At 50.3% G+C, this 11,306-nt stretch overlaps 1 long non-coding RNA gene across 1 annotated transcript; it reads right to left on the bottom strand.

The window, feature by feature from the left end:
• Positions 1–582: 582 nt before the first annotated feature.
• LOC116269396 lies at positions 583–1,502 on the bottom strand. The gene is made up of 2 exons (XR_004176854.1): positions 1,348–1,502; positions 583–846 (listed from the first exon to the last, which is right to left on the bottom strand). It is a non-coding gene; the product is annotated as an uncharacterized LOC116269396 (long non-coding RNA).
• Between the last annotated feature and the right edge of the window lie 9,804 nt (positions 1,503–11,306).

Below are 11,306 nucleotides of genomic sequence, written 5' to 3'. Positions count from 1 at the left end.
CCTCCTGTCTTCCCCTCCGCCTGTCCCCAGCATCCAGCACAGGGCTGGACATAGAAATCAACATTGCCCTTCGGAATAAACCAATGTGAGAGTGACTCCTGACCTGAACAGCCCAGCCCCCTACCCCGGGCCTTTCCCAGCTGTCGTAAATCTAATGGCTTTTATTGCTCTAGGATTTTTACAGGGCCCATTACCATAGCAGTTGGGAACTTAATTGGCAAAATTAAGGACATGTACTTAAGAACTTCTAGTAAATATCCACTAATGGATTCATATTAGCAGGTTCTGCTGGGACATCTGGTACAGTCAGAGCATGTCTGCTTAAAAACTTGCCCCAAAGTTGGGGGAAGATGTTTCCCGGCCTGAACTTTCTCTGGGGCTGTGAGAGGCGACGGCTCAGGAAAAGATGGTCGGGTTTAGTGGAATTTGGATCCTTGAAAGAAAGAAAAGGGTGACAGAAAGGAGAGAGGGAACTGAAGCTGGATCCTAAGCCTCCATGTCTATGACCTGGGCCTTGTCACTGCAAGGCTCTTGTATCGGTTCAAACCCCGAGAGTGCGTCAACAGACAACACAAGGCGGTGTGGAGTAACACGCTGTTTTATTGCGTGCCCAGGTGCAGGTGGGCTGAGGCCTAAAACAGCGTCAGCACCAAATGAGGACGGGGCAGGGGATTTATGGTCCCCTGTAAACAGGAAGTGTCTCAGTCTGATGTAACAGCTGCGCGGAACCCGGACGGCCTCTCTCGGTCTTCATGGGGTAGGTGTCTTCCAGTTGACTCTTCCTGCTTCTGGTATCTTGCTGACGCCCGCTGCTGGCACAGGTGGTCTTGCGCCTTGGGACTGGGCCTGAGAAGGGAGGAGTTATTCGTTCCCTTCGGCTTTCAGGCCCCAGGGAGAATCTTTCAGTCACAGGCAGCCTAGGCTCAAGAAAGAAAGAAAGAGAAAACCTGAGACCTCGGCCCACCCTGACGGGGAAGTGAATGGGGACTGCTAAGTGACTGTGAGGTCTCACTGTCCGGGGCTGTCTAACCACTTTACACTGTGGGTAGACGGAGTCAGTAACTCAGCCTCTAGGACCGGGGCTTCTGATGTGTGAGCCCAATCCATTCCCACAAGAACCCTCGCTCCTGCTGAGGCCTCCTGAGCTTGCGGGACGCCGCTGGGCCTTGGAAAGCTCTGGGGAGGGAGACGCCTCTCCAGCACCCAGACCCTCAGCCTGCGGGGCCTCGGGGCCAACGTGACCCAGAATGGTGGGTGAGATTACAGGGGGGTCTCAGGGGCCTTTCCTAAGTCTATAGACCCATGTCCTTTGGAGAATTCTGAATTGACTCCAAATAGAAGGCTTACCATGCAATTGAAAAAAATCAAAACAAAACCACAGGACCCTATTCGTCCGTGGCCTCCCCTGGCTCATGCTCTGTGCATTTGCTGGAAGCCCTGTCTACTGCGGAGGTCACCAGAAGGCTCTGCGCGGGGTCTTGGGATGGGTAGAGAACAGCAGTTTCTGGTCCTCCCAGCAGCAGCTGTTTTCCCGAGGGACTTTCTGGGAAACAGTGTGTTCCATGTGGTGGATTCCTCTTTGGGTTTTACTGCGCATGGTGAGGAAATAGGTGGAGGTTAGAACAGAGACCTCAAAATGGGACTGAATCCAAAGCAGGCCAGGGCAGGAGGTCTCACTGGTGCCCCAAACCATCACCTGCAGCGGGAGTCAAGAAGGGTCTGGAAGGCCTGGTGCAGTAATCGCCACTCAGGAGGTGGAGGAGAGGGAAGGTCTGGGCATGGCAGGGCCCATTTTCCAGGGGGAGTTGTACTTGGTTGAATCCTAGGATACAGGCCTGCTGCTGCCTCCTCCACTGCCGTGAGTGTGCTCTGGGGCCTGAAGGTGGTGTGCTGTGCACCTTGGGAGCCGTGCTTTATGAGTCCAAGAGGGAGTAACTAGGACGTATTTCAGCATGTCTCGCTTCTAAACTCTTCACCTCATAGATGGGTTCCCAACCTGTGTGAGTGTCAGAATCACCTGAAGAGTTTTAAAAATGCACATTTCCAGGCCTGTGGCCAGCCTTGGAGAGCCCTAGGAGGGTGAGAGGGGTGGATCTGGCTGTGTCCGTGTAACAGTCCTGTCGTCACTGGCCCTCAGTATAGAGTGCACATATTTCAAAAATATTGGTTAAAGTTTTAGCCAGGTGAATTTGAAAAAGAAGAAAACCAGAGAGAAAGCTGACATGCAGCAGTGGCCCCAAAGGTGGGGACTCCAACTCAGGGGCTACCTGGTTTAGTAGGGGCTTGGTGAAAATGCAGGTTCCTGGGCCCCATCCCCAGCTATTGTATCTGCACCTCCTGGGCTGGGGCCGGAGATGTGCATGCTAAATGCATGCCCAGGGGATTTGGGGTCGGGGCCTGATGACAGTGGTGCTGGAAGCGACTGGAGACTGCTGCCTCCTGGGTCCCTCTGGGCTTCTGGTTCTGTACCCTGTGGGCCAGGAGATGCACACTGCCCTGAGAGGGCTGTACCGGCTGTTGGAGATGTGGCGTTCATTAATAATGCATTCCAGGGGTCAGCTGTAAGCTCATCAATTAAAACAGAACCCTGCTAACTTTTGACACAAAATCAATGCCATCAACACCATCAGAAGCAGCCTGGGAGGTGAGGCCTTTGATGTGCCCCCGTGGGCTGGGGTCACAGGACTGGTTCTGCTAACTGGCCGCTCTATGAAAACCAGCTCCAGCTTCCTTGGAGGCCAAGAAGACCCAGGAGGTGAATGGCTGACCCGGCCATCCTGGGTGCCCTAACCTGGCCTGACAAGGTGTGGCCTTGGCTGGTGGGGGCGGGGGGGACCTGCAGGTGCAGAGGCACTTCACTGGAGGTTACCCCCCCAAGTAGTTGCAGCCTGTTTGCACGAAACATCAGTTCCACGTTGACAGCAGAATCCGGTGAGCTTTTGGACAGACAACCTTGGGAATCCCCACAGGCCCTGGAGGTGTCGCATCCTATCCTGGTTGCCTTCATTTTGTACCCTTGCTTCATATGCATTGATTTAGCAAATTTAATTGAGTCAAAGTTGATTTCCTTTTCGGCTTTGTCACACACTGCCGCTGGAGTGGGACTTGACGTGGCTTTTCTGGAGGGTGATATACATCAAGGGGCATGCGTGCGCCCTTTGAGCTACAGATTTCTCAGCTAGGAATGAATTATGAATGTCCTTTAGACTCGGCCGAGAGGGTGCACAGCTCTGCAGTGTTCCTGTCGGAAACTGGAAATAGCCCGAGTGTTCTCCATTATGAATTAGTCCAAATGAAACGCGGCTGAGCCTTACGGTGGCATATGATGCAGTCATTAGAATACAACATTCAAAAAAGGAAGAGCTAGTCATTTGGTAAAAGCTAGTAATAGAGAAAGTTCTAAATGCCATCAAAAGAACAGACACCGTAAATCTCATTTTGGTTAAAGATGAGAAATAAAAATAATACGCCTGAATATGTCTGTAGGTGCATATACATATGTGTCTGTGTACACGGCTGAGTCTCTGGAAGTATATGCTGTACACCAAAATGTCGGAGGGGCATTTCCGGGTGGTGTGGTTACTTATAACTTCTGTTTTCTTGTGTGTTTTAAAATGTTCTGTAATACAAATGTAGGTTTTAAAATGGCAAGACAGAAATAACGCACAGTAGGTGTCATTTTTTAGAATCCCCTTTTTTTTTCTTTTCTTTTCTTTATTTTTCTTGAGACGGAGTTTCACTCTTGTTGCCCAGGCTGGAGTGCAGTGGCTCAATCTTGGTTCACTGCAACCTCCGCCTCCTGGGTTCAAGCGATTCTCCTGCCTCAGCCTCCTGAGTAGCTGGGATTACAGGTGCCCACCCCTACACCCGGCTAATTTTTTGTATTTTTAGTAGAGACAGGGTTTTGCCATGTTGGGCAGGCTGGTCTCGAACTCCTGACCTCAGGTGATCCGCCCACCTCTGCCTCCCAAAGTGTTGGGATTACAGGTGTGAGCCACCACGCCTGGCCTGGAATCTTTGGAGCGCGGTGATGTGTGGGTGCTGGGGAAGTGCACGCTGGAGCTCTTACACAGAAGATGGGTTATGCTGACAGGAGGGAGGCGGCTGTGCCTGGGGGGCTGCCCTGTGGTCACCCTTTGCTGACTGCAGCTATCAGCCCTTCACTCTGGGCGTGGAGACGGGAATGTCCTTGCTGGACTGGCGTGGTGCACCTGGCACCGAGCTTTCTCTGTGGGGCTGTTGCCCAGCACCAGCTCTTCTCCTGGGGTGCTTTTATGGGTTTGGGGACCCCCAGCTGCTGAGCTCTCCCTCCAGTTGCCCTGTGCCCTGCCCAACTCTGCTTCCTCTTCCAGTCAGCTATTTCCCAGCATCTTGGTTCCTCCTCCTGCGTGTCTGTCTCCTTACCTGTGTTCTCTTTTTTCTTTTTTTATTGTGGTAAAGTTTACATAATGGAAAATTTACCATTTTAATCCATTTGAAGTGTGCAGTTGCATGGCATGAAGCATACTCACACTGTTGTGCAGCCGTTCCCACCATCCATCTCCAGAGTGCTTCCTTCTTCCCAAACTGGAACTCTGTTCCCATTCAACACGGACTCCCCGTGCCCCTCCCCTCATCTCTGGAAGCCTCTACTTTCTGTCTATGAATTCGATGACTCTAGGGCCTCAGAGAAGTGCAGCCATAGGACATTTGCCTCTTGTGACGGGCTTATTTGACTTAGCATAATGTCTTCAAAGTTCATCCAAGTTGTAGCACGTATCAGAATTTCTTTTCTCTTTAAGGCTGAATAATATTCCATCATATGGATACACCATGTTCTGTTTATTTATCCACTGACAGACACTTAGCTTGCTTCCACATTTGGGCTGTTGTGCATAGTGCTACGACGAACATGGCTGTACAAATATCTCTTCAAGACTGTTTTTAATTTCTTTGAGTGTATATCCAGAAGTGGAATGGCTGGATCATATGGTGATTGTTTGTAATTCTTTTTTTTTTTTTTTTTTTTTTTTTGAGACAATGTCTCACTCTGCCACCCAGACTGGAATGCAGGGTGGTGATCACAGTTCTCTGCAGCTTTGACCTCCCATGCTCAGGCGATCCTCACACCTCAGCCTCCCAAGTAATTGGGACCACAGGTTTGCACTACCATGTCTGGCTAATTTTTTGCTTTTTAATTTTTTTTTTCTTTGTAGAGACCAGGCCTCACTATGTTGCCCAGGCCGCTCTTGAATTCCTGAGCTCAAGTAATCCACCCAAAGTGCTGGGGTTACAGGCATGAGTCACTGTGCCTTGAGGTTTTTAATTTTTGGGGGGAGCCACTGTCCTGTCTTCTACAGCAGCGGCACCATTTTCCACTCCTGGCAGTGGCACACGATGATTTTGGAGGAGGGAGTACTTTTGGTGGCCGTGCTGTGCTGGTCTGAAACAGCTTGCCTGCACATGTCCTAAAGCGACTGCACGTTTCTGTCTTGTGTTTGTTTCGTGGTGCTTGCGGCAGGCCTTTATCCAGGCCTGGAGGGAGGGCCCAGGGTAGACGGCCGCTACTTTCTTGGTTGGCTCTTCTGTGGCCCCCGAGACCTGGCAGGACCTGCTCTGTGTACTGCGGTGGTGCTGAGACGGCGACCAGGCCTGCTGCTCCTGCTTGCTGGCCATGAGACCAGGGCCTGGCTGAGAGGAGGGCTGCTTTGGGCTGGGGCACCTCTGTCCCAGAAGCCTCTGTGGAGGGCCCTTCCCAAGGGAGTGGTTGCTGCCAGATTTTGTCTGGAGTGGCTAAATCCGTGGATGCCCGTGATGGCGCTTGTCTTGGGCCACACCAGGACTTGACTGCTGTCCCCTCCCTGGCCTGGGAAGCTGTGGCCTGCCCTAGAGCACTGGAATTTTCCTTGTGATCTGGGCCCCTGATTTCGATTGCCGGAAGAATTGTGACATCTGGATTTTGCCCATTTTTGATTTTTTTTTTTTTTGTAACCAAGGTAGATGCAGAGAGAAAACCAGACGCTACTAGATCTGACCGACAGGAATGTGGAGGCTGGACGGGGCTTCAGAAATGATTTCACCCAAGCCCTCGATTTTGCGGATGGGAAAGCTGAGGCCCATATGCGGTAGGTGTGGCTGGTCCAGGGCCATGCAGCAGCTCTTAATAGGGTCAGGGCCGCTCACATCCTGCTCACTGGCCCGCCCCACTGCGTGTTCAGGCGCATCCTGTGTTGGGGGCCTGGAGGAGCAGGAGTGACAGCAAGTATTCTCTGAGCTCTCACTCAGGCCAGGCACTGGGCCGAGGCTCACAACAGCCTGGGAGGCGGGCCGGAGTCTAACTGCCTTTTGCAAGTGAGGACACTGAGGCCAGAGAGGTGCAGTTTCGTGCTCGAGGTCACACAGCTGGGAGGTGTTTGTGCCCTAGGCTCCAAAGTGAGGCTGACTGCTTGATGTACAACCCTCGAGTCAGTCATGGGCCTCATGTTGGTTTACATTCTAAAAAGCATGCTTGGGAAGGAAGTGTTAATCAAACTACATATGGCCTGAGACAGCCTCTGTACTTCCATACCTGCTGAGTCCTTGAGGATGAACTGTAACCTGGCTTAGTAGGCAGACAGACTGAAAAGCTAACCTGGGAGTAGGCTTCTGTAACAGTTGCTGAGTCCCAGCCAATCCCAGCAGCCGTACTGAGTCCCAGCCAATCCCAGCAGCCGTACTGAGTCCCAGCCAATCCCAGCAGCTGTACTGAGTCCCAGCCAATCCCAGCAGCCGTACTGAGTCCCAGCCAATCCCAGCAGCCGTACTTCAACCCCTCAGGGCAGCTGACTGTTGAAGCTGTGTTCAAATAAGGTAAACGCCAAGCTGTAACCAACCCGGCCGTTTCTGTACCTCACTTCCGTTTTCTTTGTGTTGCTTTTCTTTTTTGTCTGTAAATTCGCTCTGACCACAAGGCATCCTTGGAGTCTCTCTGACTCTGCTGTGATTCTGGGGGCTTCCTGACTTGCAAATTGTTTTTTGTTTGTTTTTTAGACGGAGTTTCTCTCTTCTTGCTCAGGCTGGAGTGCAATGGTGCCATCTCGGCTCGCTGCAACCTCCACTTCCCAGGTTCAAACAATTCCCCTTCCTCAGCCTCCTGAGTAGCTGGGATTATAGGCACCTGCCACCACGCCCGGCTAATTTTTTGTATTTTTAGTAGAGATGGGGTTTCACCATGTTGGCTAGGCTGGTTGCAAACTCCTGACCTCAGGTGATCCACCCGCCTCGGAGTCCCAAAGTGCTGGGATTACAGGTGTGAGCCACTGCGCCTGGCTGCAAATTGTTTTTTAAAATTGCTCAGTTAAACTCTGTTAAATTGAATTTGTCTGTAGTTTTTCTTTTAAGAAATTGCAGGGGTAGAACAAAGTTTAGAGAGATATAGAGAATAAATGCATGTCAGTGAAGAGAGCCCCAGACAGGGAGGGGCAGTTGTCCTCTGAAAGGTCTGTGGCTGATGCTGGCCCTGCCAGCCTGAGGCCTGAGAGGCCATTGGCCCTGGAGGGATTTCTGCACGTAGGGAGCCAACCTGGAGCTTCTGCCGTGTGCTGGTGGGTGAAGGGCCGACAGCAGGTGCAAGGGCCAAGGACTTTCTGCTGCAGTTGGGACCAGTGGGCACGAGGCACTCAGAGTGTCTGCAGATCTTTGAGAGGTGTCTCTCAAATGGTGAATGGGCAGGCTGAGTGGAGGGTGTTGATTTAGGACACATTCCCCATAGCAGGGCCTGATGGGCTGGCCATCGATCACCTCTGCAGGGAACTTTCCGCAGTAGGCATGTATTTTCACGCGGGGAAACTGCGCTCCCTGACAATGTGTGACCAGGGAGACATTTGTTCAGGGCTGAGAAAGTATCCTGCCATAAACTTCCTGCAAAATCACGGCTGTGTAACAAGCTCCCCCCATAAGGTATATCTTTTTAATAATGTGATGTTTCCAGTAACTCTGGCTCGGCGGCCAGCCCTCGTCAGCTGTGAGCACACACGCAGGTGGGGGTGCAGTGAATGGAAGGGAACCCCTCCCAAAGCCTGCTAGACATGGGGGACACAGTGCTGTCCCCACCGCAGCTCGAGCCCGCCCCTGTGGGCAGGATGGTGGTGATCACAAGGCACACATTTGGGTAAAACTGCCCTTTGGCCAATAGTCACAGCGGAAGACAAACATCTCTGCAATGGAGGAGGAGTCTCTGTGAGGCTTTATGTCGGGAGGCATCACAGATGTGACGGGTGAACACAGGCGCTGGGCCTGGTCAGCTCTGTGGAGTCCAGGCTCTGTGATGACACAGAGGGGCTGATGGTTTGAGGACCGGCTGGAACATCCCACATCAACAGAGGCATGGCCATAGATGCAAGACTCAGCTAATTGTCTTGCCAACCCCTGTACACCAGTTGGCATTTGTTGCTCCATCTTGATTTTAGGATGCTCAGGATGTATGTGTCTAATACGTGTGTGTGTGAGTGTGTGTCTGTGTAGGTAACTGTGCAAATGCATCTGTATGTGTGTGTGAGTGTGTGTGTAGGTAACTGTGTGGAAATGCATCTGTATGTGTGTGTGAGTGTGTGTGTGTTAAGTTGAACATTCAACCATGTTGACTACAGCAATAGCAGTTGCTTATGGTTCACTCTAATATGTCAGTGTGAATGTGTGTATATTTTATATTACATTTTAGAAACAAATCTTTTTCTGAATATAAAATATGAAAAATCTATTGTGAGAATATGGAGCTAGAGAAAGGTGTGAAGAAGCAAAGGTTCCCCTGGGACCCCAGCACATGTGACGACCCCTTGTAGCTTTTGATGTGTGTGTTTGACTCCTACGTTCATATAAGGCAGTGGCGGACTCCTCCACTCACTGCAGCTTTCCATCCGTGTCAGGCCAAAGTCTTCACTCCCCCATAGACAATGGCTGCAGAGTTGTTCCTGAGCCCTCTGCCCATCTTCTCCTCCTCTCTCTGCCCTCCTTAGTGCCCCTGAAGCCCAACCTCTGAGGGCAGCATCTCCTGGGCTCTGGTTGCTCACTGGCGGGGTTTAGGTTGGTCTCAGAGTTTAGGTTGAGGGGAACTGGATATTGGCAGCGGGAGGAGAGCCTGGGGAGTGTTCTTCCCATTCCCTTGTGCTGTGGTGCCAGCCTCCCCTGGCAGCCTTTCCTTCTCATGGCCGGATTTCCCTGCACTGGTGGACATGCTCTTCCTTTGGCCCTTGGCCTTTATGCCTTGGGAGGTAATGGCCAAACTCTGGGTGTGTCTCCATCTCAGTCCGTGGTGTGACACATCTCCCACCAGGTTACTTAAGGGCGTATGTCCACTGCCTGAACCCTGAAGGCCAGGCAGTGAGCCAAAGTCATGGTGCTTGTGGCTGCTGCAGGTACTGGTGTCCTCGTTTCCTGGAGAGTTACAGCGAAGCACTCAAAGTCACACATTCTATAAATAGTCAAAGTGCAATTTGCAACCAGGTAATTTACATTTTATGTCTTTTTAAAAATACACTAGTGTGCCAATTATATAATTGTCTCCAACTTGCTCTGATTCTCCCTGTCCCTGGGTCCCATATCCCATGTGACTGCAAAATCACCACAGTCTCATGATGCAACAGGGCAGCACTGAGAGAGAACTGTTTACCCCTCCCTGTCTTTCTGGGAAACTGCTGTGGCCACCTGTTTACAAAGATGCCAGAGAATAGGGTAGTCCAATGCACTGTCAAACCTACTTTTTTTTTTTTTTTTTTGAGATGGAGTCTCACTCTGTTGCCAGGCTGGAGTGCAGTGGCACGATCTTGGTTCACTACAACCTCCACTTCCTGGGTTCAAGCGATTCTCCTGCCTCAGCCTCCCGAGCAGCTGGGACTACAGGTGCACGCCACTATGCCTGGCTAATTTTTGTATTTTAGTAGAGATGGGGTTTCACCATGTGGGCCAGGATGGTCTCGATCTTTTGGCCTTGTGATCTACCCGCCTCGGCCTCTGAAAGTGCTGGGATTACAGGCGTGAGCCACCGTGCCTGGCTGGCCCTTTTTCTTCTTCTTCTTCTTCTTTTTTTTTTTTTTAAATGCAGTTGATTTAATCATTTGGATTGAAACAAAAACAAAACCAACCACTGTACCTGGTTGCTTTACTGAATAATGGCAGCACCGATGCCTCATGGGAACCTGGGCTAGTAGAAGAAAACATGCCTGAGGGAGGGGCAGGCAGGGCTGAGGAGGAGCCGAGTGGGGAATTGCTAATTATTTTTTGGTTATTTGGAAGGAAGTAGGGGTGGTTCTCAACAAGAGACTTGGAAGACATCCCAAGTATGCCAAACCTCTATGCTTTTTTTTTTTTTTTTAAGTAAACTTTTCATTTTGGAATAATCTTGTATTTACAAAAAAGTTGCAAAGATGGTACAGAGAGTATCCGTGTACCCCTTTCCTCATTTCCCTTAATGTTACATCTTCTTCTCCTGGTATGTTTCTGAAAACTAAGACAGCGATGCTGGCACATTACATTCAACTACGCTCCAGACTTCATTTGGGTTTCACTAGGTCTTTTCTTCTTCTAGGATCCAATTCAGGATATGATAATTGTGTTTGGTTGTCACGTCTCCTGAGTTTCCTCTGGTCTGTCACAATTTCTCAGACTTTCCTTGTCTTTAATGAGCTCAGTAGTTTTGAGGAGTGCTGGCCCTGCATTTCCTAGACCCTCCTTCCATTTTTCATTGTTTTTTTTTTTTTTTAGGAGGAAGACCATAGAGGTGAACTGTCCGCTTCATCACATCATGCCAGACAGTCCGTACCCTCAACCTGCCTCATCCCTGGGGATGATGACCTTGACACTTGTTCAAGGTCATGTTTGCAAGGTTTCTCCACTGTCCAGCCACTTTCCCCCACATGCAGACTCTGTCCTTTGGAAGCAAGTGATTGAGCACAGCCATTGCTCAGAGTGGGTGGGTGGGGGGGAAGTAAGCTCCACTCCTTGGAGAGGAAAATAGCTGCATAAATTATTAAAAATTCTTCTGTAAAGAAGATCTCTCTTCTTCCCATTTATTTATTTATTCATCCATTTATCATGCATTTATTTATATCACTAGGAACTCATGCATATTTATTTGCTACTTTGGTTGTGATTCAGTCCTATGTTATTTATTTTGTTGCTCACATTGTTTCAGCTTTGGCGGTTGGATGGTTAGGTTTTCAGATTGGGTCCTGTGTCCTTTGACGTTTCCATCCTTTTGTTCTTCAGAGCACTTCCTTCCTTTCTGGCACCAAAAGAGGCTCCATGCCCATTTCACATCTTCTGCATCCTGATCCCAGAATCAGTCATGTCTC

The sequence above is a fragment of the Papio anubis genome, chromosome 11 (assembly GCF_008728515.1).
Source record: "Papio anubis isolate 15944 chromosome 11, Panubis1.0, whole genome shotgun sequence".
Lineage (NCBI taxonomy): Eukaryota > Metazoa > Chordata > Mammalia > Primates > Cercopithecidae > Papio > Papio anubis.
The sequence above is the reverse complement of the archived record's forward strand: the minus strand, read 5'-3'. Positions and strand labels throughout refer to the sequence as shown.